At 39.8% G+C, this 22731-nt stretch overlaps 1 protein-coding gene across 3 annotated transcripts in view; it reads right to left on the bottom strand.

Moving 5' to 3' along the window:
* LOC150089351 (uncharacterized) overlaps positions 1-22731 on the bottom strand; it is a 326575-nt gene that overhangs the window by 252340 nt on the left and 51504 nt on the right. The window contains exon 1 of one of the 3 annotated variants that reach the window (XM_090368532.1): positions 12662-12746. The exons of the other annotated variants lie outside the window; for them this stretch is intronic. The gene's annotated coding sequence lies outside the window, so the exon portion shown is untranslated. Of the gene's footprint in view, positions 1-12661; positions 12747-22731 lie in introns of those variants that run through there. 3 annotated transcript variants of the gene reach the window in all.

Here is a 22731-nt window from a genome sequence, read left to right on the forward strand (position 1 = left end):
AGCGGTGAGCTTGGCATGCCTTGTAGTGAAGACAGCCTCGACAAATCGAGTGAATGCAATATTTTATCTCCGTCATTTAGTGGATCTTGCTCCTGGTTGCGGGGAGCTCCTCGGTGAGAACAGTGGTTTTCATAAGAGGGGCACTGATACATAACGCAGGATTGCTCATCTCCACAATGGCAAAAGGGGATGTGATTCGATACCCATATAGTTGAGTTTTTGCTGGAATGATCTGTGTCCTGTTATGAAAAGGGTTGCCTGCAATCCAGTTGAGTACCAGGGAGGAGGCTTAGGAAAGGTGAAGCTGACTGAGCGGAAGAACTTCTTTGTTATTTCTCCTTTGTGGGTTGAATTCCAGGATTCCTGCCAGAGGCGCTGCAATTGATCTGAGATTCGTCTTTTTTCCTGTTTAAAGGCATACTACAAGGCCTCTTTTGACAACTTCAAGGTATAGGGACATATACACTGCGATGACTTTGAGCGCAGGATGCTGACAGTGCGGCACACCCTGGTTACCGATAGAAGCATAAATCGCTGTATAGGGTCCAGCTTGCGTTTATTTCACTCCACTGCAAATTTGGTGCACCAGACTGAAGCACCGTAACTGACAATCGGAACAAAAACTGCTTTGTAAATTAAGGAGAGAGCTTTGTGTTTTAGGCCCTAATCTGCTCTACTGATTCTTCTAATCATAACTGCATATTTCTGTATCTTGATTGCTCGGTATTTCAAGTGAGGATGGAAAGTTAGCATGGAGTCAATGTAGTGGCCTAGGTATTTAACTTCCTCTAGAGGCGAATTGGAATATTATTAATCTTCATAACTGGTGGTCTGCGTATCTGGAGTTTCCCTTCAATAAGATCGACTTTGTCTTCTTACCGGAGAGTGTAAGTTGATGTGTTTTGGCCCAACTCTGCAGGCGTCCCAAAGCCTCATTGGCCCTAACCTCCAAGGCAGCTCTAGTGTTGGACTGAATGACGAGAACAAGATCGTAGGCGAAGGCTAAGGGAAGAACCCCACCAAGGTCTATCCCCAGGAACTCATCCAAAAAAATGGACCATAGAAATAGTCCCGGAACATAGCCCTGGGGACAACCCTGGAAGACCCTTCTTTTGACTGCTTGAAATTTAGTGACAGTCTGCACTCTCCTGTCTTCAAGGTATGATTTTAAACTGTTGTAGAGGTTTCTGGAGATTCCAACCTGCTGAAGACTTCGAAGGACAGGCCACACAGTTGATCGAAGGCCCCAGTGAAGTCAACCATAATAGCCAAGGAGTATTTTGCTTCCGTGGCGTATTGTTTTGGGTTCTGTTGTTTCTCTGGCTTCTTGGCTGCAGTGTCCATGGTGGACTGTCTTCACTGTTAGTCCAACTTTCTTTCACCCCACAGTCTGACCTCCACCTCTCTTATTCCCTGTGAACTCTCTTCAACACAGTTTTTTTTGTTTGTTTGTTTCCTCTGTCAGGAAGCTCAAGCGACCCTGGCAGAGGTCGGCCAGAGTATGAAGGACAAAAAAAAATTATTATTTTAGGGTTGCCCGTAATTAAATACATTAACCCGTATTTGTGTCTGTAAATTGCGTATGTTCTATGGTCGATTTGCCTGTTTGGCTGGACGAAAAAACCCCAGTTACTGCGGAGAAAAACCTTGCTATCTACGCCTGAGACCGACTAACTCAGCCACGGAGTGAAAAAGCCCATTAAAGTTCCTCGCGTCATCGACGGGATTCGAACCCAGGCCTTTTCCACGCGGTGTGGGGAGGACGGTGACGATACCACTGTGCTACCCGCGCAGACAGAGTATGAAGGACAGCCTGGCTCACGTACAAGTGGTGGTGGTGGCGGGCAACGTAGGGTTTCATCAGCCAGAACATGTTGTAATGTTCTGGCTTCTTAGCCCCAGGGCTCCTAGTGGGACTCCACGTTGCCCGTCACCACCACTGGGAGATGAACCAGACTTCCACAGTACTCTGGCTGCTCTCCGTCAGGGGCAGCCTGAGCTTCCTGACACATTTGAAGTATTGTTTCTGTAGCATAGGTTTACATTTATTCTACCACCGAAGGGGTTAGCAGGGAGTTGGGAGTATTCTGGACTGTCCTAGCAGCAGTGAGCTTGGCACACCTTGTGGTGAAGACAGCTTGGGCAAATTGAGTGAACGCAATATATTTATCTTCGTCACTTAGTAGATCTTGCTCCTGATTGTAAACAGTTGTAATCGGTGGTTTTCATAGGAGGGGCACTGATACATAACGTGGGCCCAGGACTCCTCATCTCCACAATGGCAAAAGGGATGTGATTCGGTACTCATAGAGTTGCGTTTTTGCTGGAATGTTAAGTCATAGGGTTTAGGGTAAGGCGCCACCTGTGGTCTCCCACACTGCACTGGAATGTTAGGTCATAGTGGCATAGTGGCATAGTGTTTGGGTAAAGCGCCACCTGTGGTTTCCCACATCTGCGCCATCAGCACTCTTGTGATGTATACAGAACTCTGTAAAAGCCAGAAAAAGTGTAGTGTGTTGTACGTGAAGGGTTTTGTGTTGGGTTCTTTGTAATGTTCTGGCTTCTTAGCCGCAGGGCCCCTAGTGGGACTCCACGTTGCCCGCCACCACCACTGGGAGTGAGCCAGACTTCCATAGTACTCTGGCTGCTCTCCATCAGGGGCAGCTTTAGCTTCCTGACAGAGAACAAACAAAAAAAAAAAAAGATAAAAAAAAATAATAAAATAATAATAATAATAAAATAAATAAATAATAAATAAATAAAATAAAAATGATAATAAATAAAATAAAAATGATAATAAATAAATAAATAAAAAAATGGTGAGATTGAGTGGGAAAGATAGTATGAGTGGAATCAAAGTGGAAACAAGGAGGAGGATGAGGAGGAAGGTGTCCTCCAGCTGAGCAAAGAGGTGAAAAGGAGAAGTGGGAATCACCCCTGACATTGGGAGCCCACCCATTGCCAGGGAAGAAAGTTTGCAGAACAAGGGAGGTCTGCAAAGGAGAGCGCCATGTTGTCATACCACATCTGGCAAGCCACATTTCAGCTGCACCCGACAAACCCAAAGGTATTCAGGTGCAAAAAAAAAAAAAGAAAGAAAAAAAAAAGTGTAAAGAGTTAGTGTCATCAGTTGGGTTGTCCTGGAATTGGGTAATGTGTGCCTCAAGTGGGTAAAACGCTTTTTCTGGAATACATATTGAGGGAATTCAGTGAGAGCTATATAAACGTTTTCTTCCGTGAGAAAAAGGTGCTCAGAATTTCGGGGATTTTCTTGTATCTTCGTGAATAGTCTAGTCCGGTAGTCGTCATTCTGCGGATAGAGGTACATGACATGTTCCCAGTTTTCTTCATGGCCACAGACACAGAATGGGTTTTCTTCAATTCCAAGTGCGGTTAATTTATGTCTAAATGGGCTATGTCCTGTAAGCAGAAAGGTGACTTGGAGACCTGGAGCAAACCAGGGAGGAGGCTTTGGGTATGTCAGTGATACAGTTGGGATAATAGTTTTGGTAACAGCACCTTTAATTGTCAAATCCCAGTGATCTTGCCATATTTCACGCAGTTTTTCTGCTATCCTTGTCTTTTCGTGTTTTGGGTCATTTGCCATATCAAGCTGAATGCCAACGACTGTGCAAGGGATCCCTTTTCTGAGTTTATGATGTAGTCCGCTCTTGATGACTTCAAAGTGGAGGGACAAACAGCCAGCCAGGACCTGGAGAGCGGGGGTGCTTACGGTGCAACAAGCTCTTGTGATGGTTAAAAGCATAGAGTGTTGGATAGAATCCAGTTTTCTGCTATTTCTGTCAAGGATAACTCTCTGACACCACACAGCTGCACCGTAACAAACTATGGGAAGGAAGATAACTTTGTAGATGAGAGAGAGGGCCCTCCGTTTAAGCCCCCAGTCTGCCCGGCTGATCCTATTTAGCAGTCACGGGCTTGAACCCTGGTCACTCAAGGAGCATGAGCTATTGCACCCGCCAGGCCTACTACTATTATAAATAAAAATAAATAGATAAATAGATAAAAATAAATAAATAAATAGAAAAACGTTACATGCTACTATTCTAAAAAATACTAATACTTCTAATAATAAGCTGATTATTATTATTATTATAAAACCTTTTCTCCTTTTTTTATGGGATTTTTTCGCCCCATCACGGGTACTGGTACCAAGTGTGTGAGATAATTGGTTGTGCCTGGTCACTATTGTATTATAATTGTTACTTTTAGCCGAGGAACTCTCTTACTGTCTTACAGGTGTTCAGGATCGTTGCTTTTTGGAGTTCATGTAAGTGTTCTCTGGGACGCCTATTTCTGCTAGGTTATTATGGAGGCTCTTTAGTACCATGCTGGTGGTTGACATGATGATTGGGATGGTCATTACTTTTTCCATATGCCATATATCTTTGACTTCCTGTCTTAGGACTGGGTACTTCCTGATCTTTTCCTTGTACGTTTTCTGGAGGTTGCTGGTATTGGGCACAACTATGTCGATCAGATAGGTAACCATTTCCTTCTTGTCAATGAGGGTTATGTCTGGTTTGTTGTGCGGGATCGTCTTGTCCGTTATGATGCCACGGTTCCAGTATAATCTGTGTGTGAGTAAAGGTCTCTAGTACAGCCTGAGGCTCGTAATACGGTAAACTTTCTTTGATCAGCTGATATTTTTGCGTTAGCTTCTGATGTATTATCCTAGCCACCTGGTCATGTCTGTGAGTGTACTCTGTCTTGGTAACAATTATAATAATCACCCAGCATCCCGCAGTGACGTGCTGGATTGTTTCTGGAGCCAGGTGACATCGTCGACATGAGTCATCTGTTACTCCGGGATCCTTGGCGATGTACAATGATTTCTGTCCACTCATTGTACATCCTGGACAAGTATTTCGAACGAACGGAGGGGTGAAGTTGAAGGGTTTTTTTTTTTTTTTTTTTTTTTTCGGACAGAAATCATGGGATACCTACCTAGTAATGAAAGACAGTATGTGTTTTCTGTAAAGATGTTTGTGGCCTTCTGAACGAACTGGGCATCGAAAAAAGAAAAAAAAAAAAAAAAAATGCAGCATCTAGAGAGGAGGCACACGCGAAGTAATGTGATTGAGGTGTTTAAGGCTTTGAATGGACTGAGCAAGCTCAATGTTGATAGGATTATTTTTCTTGCTCAGCCTACACACACACATGAAAGACAAGGTCAACTCCATTCATGTGCTATGCTCCTGGCCATGCACAGATTATGCCGAACAGTGCCTACAGCTGCCATCAGGTGATAGCTAGAACTTTGCCACTTGATCTATTTGTAATCTTCAGAGTGATAAACTTCAGAATTTATAAAAAAATACCAACAAAGATACATGGCATAAAACTAGATTTCCATGCCGACCGCAAAGTAGAAAGAGCCTGCTGTTATAACGAGCTCATCAACATTTAGTAGTAGTAGATGGGATACCTCACACACGGGCTCCGTCACCAGAAAATTCTTCCCTGATGTCATTTTCACAACTTCGAAAAGGGTAAAGACCTGGTTTTCTCTCACCCTGGAATCCTCCTACTTATTATTATTATTATTATTATTATTATTATTATTATTAAATAAGATAATAGAAAATTATATATTTTCCCATATAAGCAAATATTTACATCAATATGGACTGTTAAACAATTCTCTATTCTCATATCAGAAGGGCAAGAGCACACAGACATTATTAGAGAACTTAAGACTCTCTAAACTTACATTTAAACAACAATAACTTCATATTGATTTTATTTATAGATTTGACCAAAGCATATGACCTAATTGATATCCCAATATTGCAACAGAAATTACTGAAATATGGTATAAGGGGAAGACTCAATCAACTACTAGCAAATTATCTAACCAAGAGAAAAATAACAGTAGAAGTAGAAAATACAAAGGGGAAATCTTATAATGTAAAGAGAAGAGTACCTCAGGGCACTCATGCTGGGCCAATCATGTTCAACATCTATATAAATGACATATTCGAAGTAATTAAGAACTCCTTTATAAAAATTTATGCAGATGATATAATCTTATATACAATAGGAAAGGACCTAACAAAAATGGCGAATGATTTACAACAGGATGCAATACATTTACAATCTTGGCTGCACGATAATAAATTAGCACTCAGCTTTGAAAAAACTAAATTTTTGGTAATAAGGCCTCCTCATCAAACCTTGGACTTTCAACCCTCTATCAAATTGCACAAACATGATTGCCTACATGAACAGAATTTCCAGAATTGCGAATGTCAAACTGTGGAAGAAGTCTCAAATCATTGTTACCTTGGGTTATGGATCGACTACAGTCTAAGTTGGATAATGCATATAACAAACTTGTACAAAAAATGAGATTTTATGTGTACTTTTTCTACTACATTAAGAATAAGTTAAATCTTAGAACAAAAGTAACCTTATATTATGCATTAGTGGACTCCCAACTCAATTATTTAGTAAATATATGGGCACGAGCAAATAAAACAGAAATAAAGGCAATAGACAACTTAATGAATAGGATTCTGAAACTTTTAATGGGGACAAACTCTTGGAATGACCTGAATAAGAGAAGGCAATTTTTGTTGAAACATAAAATATTGTATCCAGTTCAAAAACTGAAGTTAAATCTATTCTTAAAAAATCTTAACACTATTTTTGAAGAGTCGAATCTGCAAAGAAATGTCTCACATAATTTAAGGAACCCAAAAGCAATTACTTTGCCTCACCCTAGGATACTAAATAGATTTGGAGATAGGCACACAATGAATACAATAAACAACTTGTTGGCTAGAATTGATTTCAGGCTAAGGAGAAGTTATCCCATCTCCAAATTAAAATTCCTAATAAGAAAATTCTTGATACTCAATGACACAGTAGATTAGAATTGATATGCAGATAAACTACCTCTGTTTATAGTGGAATATACTATGTGTAGTGACTCCATAGTCTTTTCTGTAAGATAACAAATTTGTACAAAACCTGTAAAGGAAGAATTACAACTTGTTGTCAAGAAATTTACTTTTCTTAACAAGTTCATTTATTGTAAACGAATTCTCTTGATAAATAAAATTGTATTGTATTGTATTATTATTATTATTATTATTATTATTATTATTATTATTATTAGCCACATAGCACAAGTAAGCCTGAGACTTATGCTGCACCAGCCAAAAAAATTTCCGAGTTACCCTGAGAGAGAGAGAAGTAGAAGAGAATCACCAAGAAAGAGAAGAATGATGATATTCAGCTCAGGACCCTGGGTGTGCCAAGCCCATACTTACCAGATGTGAGCCCCTACTTGGTTACCGGACACGGATTCCTCAACGAAAAGTTATATCTACTGGGTCTGCTAACCGACAGATTGCTGTTTCAGCAGCAGTCCAGAACCCAGTAAACATCTCTCCGAATGTAGGATACGACGACTTAAGAAGGATCTTGCTGCAGGCTGTGCCAGATTTCTCATAACATTGACCAAAGCCTCTACTCCAAACGCCTCACAATCTAAAGGCATTCCGATCTTATGCTACCCAAGTCTTTGAGCGTAAGAAGCAGAGCTACATTGTTGTAACTGCACCTAATGATACCTCTTCAGTGAGTTAAGGGACCCATTATTCGCGACCTCCAACTTCTTTCTTCTCTATTTATTCATTTTTTTTTTCACGCGCTCTGCCTGGAATTCCCAATCTAGAGCAGCCTAATTGAATTTTTTTTTTCTTTTTCATTCGCTGTGCCTTGAGTCTTACTGTAATGCAACCTAATTTAACTTTTTTTTTTCCCACGCACTCTGCCTCTCTAGTGCAGCCAATTTTTTTCCCCCACTCTAATACAGCCAATTTTTTTTCTAAATTTTTTTATTTTTTTATTTTTTCTTCATGCACTGTGCCTTGAGTTCCGACTCTAGTGCAGCCTAATTTAATTTTTTTTTTTCCTAACCTGCACCATGGTTGATTCTTTTCCCCTCCTCCTTCTGAAATGGGCCCCAAGAGAATCCTGGCCCACCTTACCGTTGTGTGGACGAGTACCCAGAATCATCTCTCCAAGTGACTGATGCTTCTGGGTAGCCAAGTCGCCAGCACACAACAACAGAACAAGCACACTACTCACACAAACCTACACCAACACTTTTCTGGCCTTTTACCGTAGATTCTGTTCATCGCAGCGATACGAGGCGGAGCTGAGCTGAAGTTCCAGGTGCTTACATATACACATGTCCACACATGAAGGGGCACAAATTCAAATTGAGGAAGGATGGTTGCAGAATAGATGTGCAGAAGTTTGCCTTTACTAGAGGGTAGTTGATTGCCGGAACAAACTTACACCTGTTGTTGATAGCTTAATAAATTCAAGGAACAACGAATCGGCTGGAGGGAAAGAATAGATGAAATGGGAAGGGTCGGGTTTTTTTTTTTTTTTTTTGGCTGATGCTGTATAAGCTTGCTTTCTTGAATCATTTGCAACTACTAATACTAATGCAAACGAATGGCATAAATTTTTGGATGCCCCAAAATTAAGTTTAAAAGCAGTTTTGCTGCACAATAGAAACACATTCCCAACAGTTCCGCTACTTCAAACTTTCATTGCTGTTCCGTAGATCACCTTAATACATTCCACCTAACAAAACGACTATTTAAATCTTCATTATCAACATAAATTTATTGTTTTCTAAAGAGGAGTCATTTCTTTGTAATTAATTTTTTTCTAGGTTTCTCTACTTCGAAATTTCACTAAAGATAACTTGTGATCTTTTGATTCTATAGTTGCCATCTCTCCGAGTTTGATCAGGAGGCTTCAGGTCTAAGCATATCGTGTTCGGGTTCCAAGTTTTATTTTAATTTTTATGGGTTACTGAATGACTGAAAAAATTAAAATTTCCATTCTATTTTGAGACGAATGTGATATTACTGTATGTTATTAGGTGTTTTTTTTTTTTTTTTTTTTTTTTGGCCTGTTAATATATATGCGTAAAGCGCCCATCGTTCGTCCATTTTTTCTATATATAAACACATATATCATGGCCAGGGGTCGCCGCCGTATAGTGAAGACGTGCAGTTTAACGCTCCGTAGAAATTTGTTTAAAAAATGTGCTAACTTCAGTTCTTGTCTCAAAATGTGTTCTTACTCAAAGATGTCAACTAGTGGACTCTCCCGGAAAGAAAAATTGAAATTTCTGTTGGGAAATTAGCAGGTTATTCGCGTTAAACTATGGATAGGATTTCCAGTCAATGGAAGAAGGTTATTAATATACAAGAGGAAAAGAGTGGGGCAAAGAACTGAACCTTGGGGGACACCAGCATTAGTGGAGAAGTTAGAAGACAGAGAGGCATCTACCATCACCCTCAGTGAACGATCAGAGAGAAAACTGGATAACCAACTACAAAAAACAGTTGGCAAACCATAAGATGGAAGCTTGTTTAAAAGAGCTTTATGCAAAACACGATCGAAAGCCTTTGATATGTCTAGAGCAACTGCTTGTGTTTCACCGAACTTTTTCACTGAATTTTTCCATAAGTAACATAAGCCAGAATATCACCAGTGGGACCGACCGGGCTAGCCGAGTGGGTAAAAAGTACCTGCCCGGCAACCCAAAGGTCGCGGGTTCGATTCCCGCCTCGGGCTTGGATCAAAGTACTGCAAAAACCTTGGGAGGTGCAATATGGCCACAGAAGCCGATGCGCCAACAACTACCAAATCAAAAAAAAAAAAAAAAAAAATATCACCAGTGGATCGACACTGACGGAATCCATACTGGCGATCGTTGATCAGGCGGAAGGTTTCTAGGTAGTTTAAGTTGGCGGTGAATTGATTTCTCCATTACTTTAGAAAGAATAGAAGTAATTGCAGTGGGACGATAATTGGATGAGAGGAATTTGTCACCCTTTTTAAGAACTGGCTGGATATGAATAAATTTCCAAGCAGAAGAAAAAATACCTTTGGAATAATAAAGATAAAAAAGGCGTCAAAGAACAGGAGTAAGTTCAGGAAAACAGGTTTTGAGAACAAATGGAGAAATACCATCGGGACCTGGAGCTTTCTTAGCATCAAGATTCGTCAAAATCCTTCTGACATCCGTTTGATGGAAGACCACAGGAGGCATTGAATGGAGTGTGTTGGAAATGGTGGGAGGTGTTTTACCAAGATCATTAATACATGAGTTGGAAGAAAAATGGGATGCTAGCAGGTCAGCTTCATCCTTGGCTGAAGTGATAACAGAACCATCTGGTTTTGACAGAGGTGAGAGCAGAGATGGGAAAAAGTTGCGGCTAATAGCTTTAGCTAGAGATCAGAATGCTCGGCTACCATTAGGGCAAGAAGCAAGTTTTCTACTCTTAGCCTGTTCAAAATCTAGCTTTGACTGATTAATAACAGCTTTACAATTGTTGCGAGCTTTGGTGTAGGCAGAAAATGAAAGTGAAGAATTGGAAACAAGCCAATTGCGATATGCAACATTCTTCTCTTGAACAGTCTTAGCAAATTTATTGGAAAACCAAGGTTTAGATAAAGGACGAGATTTTAAAGTAGAGTGTGGGATAAAGGATTCCATTCCTGCAAGAATAATTTCACTGACACGATCTGAGCAAACGTTGACATCAGAAGTTTTGAAACAGTAATCCGACCAAGGAAAAGAAGAAAAGAAGTCTTGCAGGTCATCCCATTTAGAATTCTTTTAATGTCAAACAACACGAAGTTGAGAATAGCCATGAGATAAAGGCTGCATTGGAGAACAGACGATCACCAAGTTGTGATCTGAGGTGCCTGAAGGATCACTCACGTGGACCGTATACTTAGAAAGTTTGTTTGTGAGAAAAATCAAGCGTGTTGGCTGTATGATTAGGATTGTCCGGTATTCTTTTAGGTAAATGAACAATCTGTGTAAGGTCATTAGTAATTGCAAAAGCCTCAGCATCTTGACCAGCTGGGTCGGTGTGACTATAAAACGGAAGCCAGCTGGAGTTATGAACATTAAAATCACCAAGGAAAATTATCTCACAGTTAGAAAAGTTGGACTGGAGAAAGTTAAGTTGCAAAGAGAGGAAGTCAAAGAGTTCCAGGTGATTAGTGGAGTTGGGAGAACGGTAGAGACAACAGATGAATTGGACACAATGAGGTAGAGAGATTTTAAGCCAGAGAAGATCGAAAAGAGGAGATTCAAAATTACCAAGTCTCTGACAGGGAATATCGCAACGGACATATGCACAAGTACCACCTTTCAGGCGAAAGGTGGTACTTGTGCATATCATACAGGAATAATTTGGGCAACTGAGATGAACAGTAGTTGATGCATATGGGCATTTTCAGCGAAAAAAAAATCAGGATTGCTTTTATCCGTCTGCAGTCTGCGCGGACGGTCGTATCGCCACCGTCCTCCCCACAGCGGGTGGAAAAGACCCCCGGTTTCGAATGCCGTCGATGACGCCAGGAACTTTAGTGGGTTTTTTCACTCCGTGGCTGAGTTAGTCGGTTTCAGGCGTAGATACTAAGGTTTTTCCCCAAAAAAACTGAGTTTTTTTTCTTACAGCAAACAGGCAAATCGACAGAGAACACACGCAAATACTGACCAATAACTATATGGGCAGATGTAATCATTTGCGGGGAACCTAATATCAAATTTTTTTTTTTTTTTATCCCTCTCCGAACAAATAAAAAAATTTGGAAAAGTGGCATCTCTATTGCAATTTCAGGTAGGTGGTTATCGTTCTGCACCGAAATACTCTGTACTGTAATTAAAAATCGTGCAAAGCAAAGAATATCCCTGCCCTGCTCAATATTAAGAATATTGAGCAGGGCAGGGATCAGTCAGAGAGAGTGGGGAAAGTTGAATAGATTTTTTTATTATTATTTTTTTTATTTTATGGCTGCATGTGGGGAGGCAAAATTTTAGTTTACGTAATCAACTTTAAAATTAATAGATGAACCAAAATGATTAAACTAATTGATTAAACTAATTGACTAATTGAATAATAACATTTAGTAAAACAAACAAAAAAAACAAACAAAAAAAAAAAAACAAGTGATTAACTTCTCTATCAAATATAGTAGTAGGCGTATTTTATTAAATAGATGTTCTTGTTTTCTTTCTTTCTACCTTGTGAAACTCAGGGTCCTGAGCTGGATATCATCATTCTTCTCTTTCTTGATGATTCCTTTCTACTTCTTACTCTCTCTCTCTCAGGGTATCTTTGGAATTTTTTTTTTTTTTTTTTTTTGGCTAGTGCAGCATAAGCCTCAGGCTTCCTTGCACCATATGGCTAATAATAATAATAATTACGACACTAAGAAATGTTTGTGCTAGCTAAAAACAAATGGTTACTCGTTTACATTAGTGTTATTCCAACAAGTTAAATAAAATAACAACAACAACAAAAAATATATATATCAGTTATTTTCTTCTCAAACAAATCCGAGGTAAATTTCACTTGTACCCCGTTGTATGGCTATTTAATACGATCCACGTTTTTATTACTTTATCAGTTTCGTCATTTGCAACTTTGATTCTTTTTAATCGATAACCCATTAATTTATTTATACTGCTAATGCTTATTGTTAAGCCTATGGGTAAAAAAAATTATTTATAAATTATAAATAATTTTGTTAAGATGATGTTAAGATTCACTTTAATGAAGACTAGCAACAGAACTCTACTCACTGTGTAGCCTGGAAACTGTTCTTAATCATTCGAATTACAAAAGTCCCATTGCAGCAAAATAAAAGCAAACCAATAAATTTTTCCAATGTTCCTTTCCTTTATTTTTTAAAATTCGACTAATAAATGAAAACTTGGTCACGGTGTCTTTAGCAGTATAGCAGCAGTCGTTATCTTGCACATAACAAGATTCATAAAACACATCACTGAAATCCTATTCGTCGTTACGAAAGGAAGCACGACACAGTAGATTAATCTCGAACATTACTTCGGCATTTTCTCGGAACCATCTCAGATCATCCTAAGGCAATATTGGCACTTTTAGCTAGCTCAACTGACCTTTTGTTGACAGGAAGTGAATGCGGCAGACCACAAACTGATTTCGCTAAGAATTTCTTACTGGCATTACTCCAACCAACAACGTTCTTGGCAAGACTTTCTTCTCTCTGCTAGTTACATGCTTTTTTTTTTTTTTAATTTTATTTTTTTATTTTATTTCACCACTGTTTATGCCGTATAAAAGGGATAATTCCTTTTGGCGAAGCTGTTCAAATCTGTATTAAAGCTAAGTGATTAAACTAATTGATTAAAGACAACAAAAATCTGACAGAAAGTCAATACAGTGCAATAGAGATAATCTGAACTAATTAATGTAAGGGGGTATTCAAATTATACTTGGATTAGTGGAATTTTAACATTAATACATTTATTTCATAAATTACCAATTTATATATGTATTCGTTATTCATGATGCATTATACAATATAATAATACCGTAAGTGTAGATGCCCTTAGATGTGCACTCCTGGTAAAGTTTAATAAGAACACGTAGGAGAGTGAAGTGTTGTAAAACACTCTTCCTCAGTGGCAGTCCCAGTATTTATTAAAGGGAGGGGCTAAATCAATGTTCGGGGAATCATCACGCAGAAGTAAAGAAATTCCACTTTATTTTGACCATATGGGATTATAATCCCTTTAGTCCTACCTGGGACCGCAAGTACTCTTCCACTGCAAAACATCAGCGTTCCGCAAAGAATTTGCGGAACACTGATGTTTTGTTCACGTTGGTCTTCCATATTACTTTATAAGTTGGAGCAGGCTGGAATCATCGGGAAAATCCTTAGACGGATAGCACGATGGCTTGAGGGCACCAGGCAGGGGGTTGTGATAAATGTGATAAAGTTTAATAAGAACACCTCAGATTGGGTTAATGTAAGAACAGGGGTTTCCGCAAGGACCAGTATTGGGACCACTGTTGTGTTTGATTATCTTAAATGACGTCTATGAAGGGCGTGAGGTCTAAACTTGCAGATGATGTAAAGATCAATAGAGTAGTTAATGATCGCCGCCCAGCAGAGCTGGGCGGCGATCATTATATTATATTGTATAATGAGTTACGATACGGTCAGACATGTAGTTGTCCGAGAATTGTGGACAGGATTGTTGCACGGTGTCCTATGCAGCAATGTTGCATGGTGTCCTATCGATGATTTATCGAACATTTGCTAGTAGTACCGAAAAACCGGTATTTTTTGTATCAATACTGGAAAAAAATGACCAGGATCTCGGTATTGTAAGCCCTAGTCGTACTTGCTCTCGCAAGTATGACCCCTTCGTGCCTATTTAATCGCAAATTGGATTGCCACAGCTGTGGATTGTTTTATTTCAATGAGCTAGTTATGTCGCATATAGTCTGGGTATGTCGCATTTCAGACCGCAAGTCAGTACATATCTGCCGTATGATTGAATTGTAATCAGTATAGGGAACTGGGAGGGAAACAAAGCCAGCAGGGTGCTTTGCTGCATGTTCTGCACGCTCATTTCCTGGTATTCCAACATGGCCGGGTGTCCAGTAAAGATAGGCAGTCACTTTACTTTCATTGAGATGAAGTAATAGACCTGATTTGTGTCAAAAGTGGATGAGAATCCTGTGATTTATTCAGTATAACCATCACTGCACTTAAGAGTCTTTATATTATTAGCCATATGGTGCAAAGAAGCCCGAGGCTTATGCAGAGCCAGCCAAAAAAAAAAAAAAATTCCTGACAAATTACAGAGAGAGAGAGAGAGAGAGAGAGAGAGAGAGAGAGAGAGAGAGAGAGAGAGAGAGAGAGAGAAGGAAATCAATCACCAAGAAAACGAAGAATGATGATATCCAGCTCCGGACCCTGGGTGTGACAAGCCCATACTCACCAGATATGAGCCCCTACGTTATGATCTGTGTATTTGAAAGATCATTAAGAAAGGTCAAAGCCATCTTGATTGCACAGAGGTCTATTGTAAAAACAGTGCATTCAAATAGTAACTGGATAGAGACAATGGATTTAAGAAGAATTACTGCTGTTTTCACAGATACAGTAAACCCTCGCTAATCCGGATCGAAATATGAAAATTCTGTTCACAGTTGAGCACTTTGAAAAACACATGGGATTTAGGAAGGCAGAGTAACTCTCACTGTGCGCTGATTGACTGTATAGAGAGAGAGATGGAACATAAATTATATCAAGGGTGGGCAACATTTTTTGAGTGAGGAGCCATTTTTGATTTAATTAAAAAAAAAAAAGAATCCGAAGAGCCGCACCCCAAATGAAGCTGGGATGAGGGGGAGGTTTAAAGAAATGGAATAGTGTGAAGATATTTTATTAAAAAATTTTTTTTTGAAATATTATTTGTTAATACTGAAAAAACGTAACAAACACCCAATTAGGTACGAATTAATGTGACTTTTGTTGCTGAACTTCTTGAGCGAGTCTCTCAACATCAAGCGAGTATGCCATTATTTTCATCTTTAAACATGCTGAGAGACTCGCATTGTTCAGACGGTTAGCATTAGCATTAGCATTAGCAGAGGCATTTGATGCAAGAAAGCAAGCTTATGCAGAATCAGCCAAAAAAAAAAAATAATAAATAAAAATAAATAAATAAAAAATAATCACTTCCACTTCACCCCTCTGTTCGTTCGAAATACCTGTCCAGCTGAACCTTAAACTTATTTAGGCTATCAACTTCCACGACAAGGGATGGAAGTCTGTTCCACCAACCAACCACCCGCTGGCTAAAGGCAAATTTCCGCACATCTATCCTACATCTGTCTTTCCTCAATTTGAATTTATGCCCTCTCAGGTGATTATTCTGAGCAAGAGGAAGAATCCCATCAGCATTGAGCATGCTCACACCATTCAAGGCTTTATACACCTCTATCAGATCACCTCGCTGGTGCCCAGTCTCCAGACACTGTAATTTGCAAAACTTAAGCCTTTCTTCGTAAGAGCACCCCTTTGTTCCATTCACCAATCTTGTTGCCCTTCTCTGTACTCGTTCCAACATCTCTACATCCTTCTTGAAATGAGGCCTCGAGACCTGTATACTAGGTGTGGCCTAACCATTGCCTTATACAAGGGAATAATCACCTCCTTATGCCTGCTAGAAAAATTCCTATATATCATCGACAATACACCATGAGATACTCTTGCAGCCCGTCTGCACTGCTCAGAAAACTTCATAACTCCCTGCACAACCACCCCCAGGTCCCTTTCATTCTCTACCACTGTCACTGTAGTACCACAGAGTTGATACGTTGCTTTGGGGTTGCTGTTTCCCATATCTAGTATTTTCCATTTGTCAATGTTAAACTTCATTTGCCACCTCTCAGCCCATCTGCTCAACCTTTCCAGATCCTGTTGCAGTAACATAGTGTAAGTAGTGTCCTTGACAACCCTGCCAATCTTCGTATCGTCTGCAAACTTGAACATTAAGCTTGATATACCATCATCAATATCATTTATAAATACAGAAAACAATAATGGACCCAATACTGAACCCTGAGGGACTCCACTAATAACATTAGTCCACGATGAGCAGTATCCATTGATTACCACTCTCTGTCTTCTCCCCTCAACCATTCCTTTATCCATAGCAGCAATTTGCCTCCAATGCCACACTGCTCCAATTTGTGCAGCAGTCTTCCATGTATCAAACAGTATCAAAAGCCTTTCTAAGATCCAAGTATATAATATCAAAGTTATTCCCTGCATCCAATTCTTTTGTAACTGCATCATAGTATCCAATCAAATTGGTCAGGCAAGACTTCCCCTTAACAAAACCATGCTGTGTCTGAGCTATAACTGAAGTCTTGTCTAGATGATCCTGCACTGCTTCTTTAACCAGTGCCTCCATTAATTTACCGGGAACAGAAGTTAAACTAACAGGGCTATAATTACTTGTGTCGCCCTTTGATCCTCCTTTGGGGTCACATTGGCACATCTCCAGTCCATGGGTACTTCCCCTGAGTGGAAGGAAGCTCTGATAATTATGGCAAAGGGTTTGCTTACTTCCTTTGCTGCCTCCTTTAATATAACTGGATAGATCCCATCCACCCCAGGTGCCTTTCTTGTATTTATATTCAATAATTTCTCCTTCACTTTACTCTCACTTATTTCAAGATTCTCTAGCTTACTGCCAGAGTTGAATACACCTCTGGCATTCCCCTCGCTGAATAACTCCTCATGTGTGAATTTCGTTGCAAAATATTCATTTAGTTTGTTAGCTACCTGAGCAGGATCATCAACAGTTGACCGATCGATATCAAGTGGACCAATCTGATTCATCCCCTTCCTTCTAGAGTTTACATAAGTAAAGAACTCCCTGCTGTTTTTCTTTGCATCCCTTGGCAAAGATTTCTCGTAATCTGCCTTCGCCTACGTAACCTCCTTTGTAACTTGGTTACAGATCAACTTGTATCTATCATAGGCTTCTGTGTCATGTGTTAATTTGGATGTATCCTATGCATTTTTCTTCTCTGCCATATGTCTCATTAGTTCATCTGACATCCACTTAGGGCTAAACCTTGAACAATATTTCTTAGTTGGTATGAAAAGCCTAGTAGCTTCCAAATAAGTTCTTTGAATGCTTCCCATTTTGAATTTGCTGTAGGTATCACCAGTTGGTCCCACTGTATTGAATTTAAATACTGTCTCAGTCCATCGTAGTCGCCTTTACGAAAGCAATAACCCTTCCCTTTACCCCTAATGGTAGTTACCTCTTTGAGTAAATCCCACTTCAGCACACTGTGATCACTGCCACCTGGTGTTTCATTTACCTGCAGATTCTTAATGCATGAAGAATCACTACTGATGATCAAATTAGCATTAGCATTAGCATTAGCAGAGGCATTTGATGCAAGAAAGCAAGCTTATGCAGCATCAGCCAAAAAAAAAAAAAAAAAAAAAAAACCCACTTCCACTTCACCCCTCTGTTCGTTCAAAATACCTGTCCAGCTGAGCCTTAAACTTATTTAGGCTATCAACCTCCACCACAAGGGATGGCAGTCTGTACCACCAACCAACCACCCGCTGGCTAAAGGCAAATTTCGGCACGTCTATCCTATATCTGTCTTTCCTCAATTTGAATTTATGCCCTCTCAGGTAATTTTTCTGAGCTAGAGGAAGAATCCCATCAGCATTGAGCATGCTTAAACCATTCAAGGCTTTATACACCTCTATCAGATCACCTCGCTGGTGCCTAGTCTCCAGACACTGTAATTTGCAAAACTTAAGCCTTTCTTCGTAAGAGCACCCCTTTGTTCCATTCACTAATCTTGTTGCCCTTCTCTGTACTCGTTCCAGCAGCTCTACATCCTTCTTGAAATGAGGCCTCCAGACCTGTATACAGTACTCTAGGTGTGGCCTGACCATTGCCTTATACAATGGAATAATCACCTCCTTATCCCTGCTAGTAAAATTCCTATATATCATCGACAATACTCCATGAGCTACTCTTGCAGCCCGTCTGCACTGCTCAGAGAACTTCATATCTGCCTGCACAATCACCCCCAAGTCCCTTTCATTCTCTACCACTGTCAGTGTAGTACCACAGAGTTGATACGTTGCTATTTCCCATGTGTAGTACTTTACATTTGTCAATGTTAAACTTCATTTGCGACCTCTCAGCCCATCTGCTCAACCTTTCCAGATCCTGTTGCAGCAGCATAGTGTCAGTAGTGTCCTTGACAACCCTGCCAACCTTTGTATCATCTGCAAACTTGGACATTAAGCTTGATATACCATCATCAATATCACATATAAATACAGAAAACAATAATGGACCCAACACTGAGCCCTGAGGGACTCCACTAATAACATTAGTCCACGATGAGCAGTGTCCATTGATTACCACTCTCTGTCTTCTCCCACTCAACCACCCCTTTATCCATAGCAGCAATTTGCCTCCAATGTCACATTGTTCCAATTTGTGTAGCAGTCTTCCATGTGCAACAGTATCAAAAGCCTTTCTAAGATCCAAGTATATAATATCAAAGTTATTCCCTGCATCCAGTTCTTTTGTGACTGCATCATAGTATCCAATCAAGTTGGTCAGGCAAGACTTCCCCTTAACAAAACCATGCTGTGTTTGAGCTATAACTGAAGTCTTGTCTAAATGATCCTGCAGTGCTTCTTTAACCAGTGCCTCCATTAATTTTCCTGGAACAGAAGTTAAGCTCACAGGTCTATAGTTACTTGTGTCAGCCGTTGACCCTCCTTTGTGAATTGGGGTCACATTTGCACATTTCCAGTCTATGGGTAACTCCCCTGAGTCCAAGGAAGCTCTCATAATTATGGCTAAGGGTTTGCTTACTTCCTTTGCTGCCTCCTTTAATATAACTGGATAGATCCCATCCACCCCGGGTGCATTTCTTGTGTTTATCTTCAACTGTTTCTCCTCCACTTTACTCCCAGTTATTTCAAGATTCTGTAGCTTACTGCTATAGTTGAATACACCTCTGGCATTCCCCTTGCTGAATAACTCCTCATGTGTGAATGTCGATGCAAAATATTCATTTAGTTTGTTAGCTACCTGAGCAGGATCATCAACAGTGGACCCATCAATATCAAGTGGACCAATCTGATTCATCCCCTTCCTTCTAGAGTTTACATAAGTAAAGAACTTTTTGCTGTTTTTCTTCGCATCCCTTGCCAAGGATTTCTCGTAATCTGCCTTCGCCTGCCTAACCTCCTTTGTAACTTGGTTGCATATCAACTTGTATCTATCATAGGCTTCTGTGTCATGTGTTAATTTGTAAGTATCCCATGCATTTTTCTTCTCTGCCATATGCCTCATTAGTTCATCTGACATCCATTTTGGCCTAAACCTCGAACAATATTTCTTAGTTGGTATGTAAAGCCTAGTAGCTTCCAAGATACGGTCTTTGAATGCTTCCCATTTTGAATTTGCTGTTGGTAACATCATCAGTTGGTCCCACTGTATAGAATTTAAATACTGTCTCAGTCCATCGTAGTCGCCTTTACGGAAGCAATAACCCTTCCCTTTACCCCTAATGGTAGTTACCTCTTTGAGTAACTCCGAATTCAGCACACTGTGATCACTGCCACATAGTGGGTCATTTATCTGCAGATTCTTAAGGCATGAAGAATCACTGCTGATAATCAAATCAAGAGTATTACTCCCTCTAGTTGCCTCCTGAACATGCTGATGTAGAAAACAATCATCCAATAAATCCACAAAAGCCCTGCTAGTGTGTGAGTATCCAGCCCCCAAATTCCAGTCAATATCTGGGAAATTAAAATCTCCCATTATAAGACTCTCTTATTTACTGGCCCACTCTATTTCCCTGTACAGTTCCTTATTATACTCATCAGAGTCATTAGGCCTATAGCACACTCCTACTCTCAATTTTGATCTCCCAATGCTTATGTCACACCAAACTGACTCAACACTGCACTGTCCAGCAATGTCGACTGGCTTCACCTCCTTGGTTTTTATGTGTTTCTTAACTAATAGCATAACCCCTCCCCCCTTCCTATCCTGTCTGTCCTTTCTGTAGACGTTGTACTCCCCAAATTGCAGTTCTGCATCCCTTATATCTGTGTGACACCACGTCTCTGATATCCCAACAATATCTGCCTTTGATGTTTTGAGCAATACCTCAAATTCATCAAATTTATTTACTAAACTCCTAGCATTGGTGTACACGCAAGTATACGTGTACCTGTTTCTATTCTTAGCTACCCTAACACAACCCATGTGTTTATTTGTACCGCAATGGCTCCCAGCAGTCTCTGAAATACCATGCATCTTGTTGTTCAGGCTTCTGCTCATTCTAATAGAAGCAGTGCAAGAATCTCTTTCACATCTGCCAGTGGCTACTGTCAATCTATTGGTCTTTGTCTCCCCCCAAGCTAGCAGTTTTCCGACCCACCTAACACTGCCTCGATAGCATCAGCAAATCAAGAGTATTACTCCCTCTAGTTGCCTCCCGAACATGCTGATGTAGAGATCAATCATCCAATAAATCCACAAAAGCCTTGCTAGTGTGTGAGTGACCAACCCACAAATTCCAGTCAATATCTGGGAAATTAAAATCCCCCATTATAAGACTCTGATTTACTGGCCCACTCTATTTCCCTGTACAGTTCCTTATTATACTCATCAGAGTCATTAGGTCTATAGCACACTCCTACTCTCAATTTTGATCTCCCAATGCTTATGTCACACCAAACTGACTCGACACTGCACCGTCCAGCAATGTCGACTGGCTTCACTTCCTTGGATTTTATGTATTTCTTAACTAATAGCATAACCCCTCCTCCCTTCCTATCCTGTCTATCTTTTCTGTAGACATTATACTCCCCAAATTCCAGTTCTGCATTCCTTATATCTGTGTGACACCACGTCTCTGATATCCCCACAATATCTGCCTTTGATGTTTTGAGCAATACCTCAAATTCATCAAATTTATTTACTAAACTCCTAGCATTGGTGTACAACCAAGTATACATGCACCTGTTCTTTTTCTTAGCTACCCTAACACAACCCATGTGTTTACTTGTACCCCAATGATTCTCAGCAGTCTCTGAAATATCCTACATCTTATTTTCCAGGCTGCGGCTCATTCCAATAGAAGCAGTGCAAGAATCACTTTCTCCTCTGCCAGTGGCTACTGTTAATCTATTAGTCTTTGTATCCCCCCAATCTAGCAGTTTTCCGACCCACTTAACACGGCCTCGATAGCATCAGTAAATATACTTGCACCCTTTCTATTTAAGTGTATCCTATCCCTATAGAAGCAGTCTCTCCTGTTAACAAGTACAGACCAGGCTGAAAAGTTCAACCCCTAGAGTCTTGCACAATCTTTCCAGAGCCGTATTGATCGACAAGGCTCTCATCATATATTCCCTCGTATCGTGTCTGGGCAGAATTGCAGACATTTTCTACCCTAATTCACGGCTTTTTTTCAACAGTGACCTGTACTTGTTAAGTAATTCCGCCGGTCTCCTACTCTTAATATCATTAGTGCCAACGTGTACAACTATATCACCTTTTGTGCCCTTGAAAGATGATATCCGCTCTACAACGTCGGTTTCTTGATTTATTTTTAACGTAGTTAATTTTCGAAAATATTTGCTCGCGGAAATACGTTGCTTGTCGTAAATCTGCGTTAAAAGTTAAAGAGCCGCTGGTTGCCGACCCCTGCCTACATTGTCTTGCGTGTTGTCATCCGTCCCACTCATAGTCAACAAGGATATTGTTGACTATCAGTGGGACGGATGCTATTGCTTATATAGCTTCATTTGCGTACTTCTTTATGGGTATATATGTACATAAGTTAAGATATTTTATAGAATTATGGGGTCTAAAGAATTAAAAAGTGAAATAAAAAGAAAACACTTTACTTTAACTATCCTTAACTTGAAAATGGTGTTCGTGGGAAAAAAAAAAAAAAAATGCTGAAGAATTTGGTATTGGCCAATAGGCTGTGTCATATATTAAAAAAACAAAAAGAATCTATAAAGACATTTTCTTTACAATTCGATGTGGGGAGTGATAAAAGCGTATTGAAATAAAAGTAAAATAATAAAATATAAAAGTTTATTGAATAGAGAGACATTAAAGAAAGCCAAAAAAAAAAGTGTTGCCGGAAGAACCTGTATTTAAGTGATATTCACAGCTAGCATGATCAAGTTGAGTTGGGTGCGACGCCAGCGTCACCTGATAAATGTATATAAAAACCAAATTCCAGTTAACAACATAACTATTGTCCTTTTATTATTATTATT

The sequence above is a fragment of the Mastigoproctus giganteus genome, chromosome 2 (genome assembly GCF_048544385.1).
Source record: "Mastigoproctus giganteus isolate SK-2022 chromosome 2, ASM4854438v1, whole genome shotgun sequence".
In the NCBI taxonomy this organism is placed as follows: Eukaryota; Metazoa; Arthropoda; class Arachnida; order Uropygi; family Thelyphonidae; genus Mastigoproctus; species Mastigoproctus giganteus.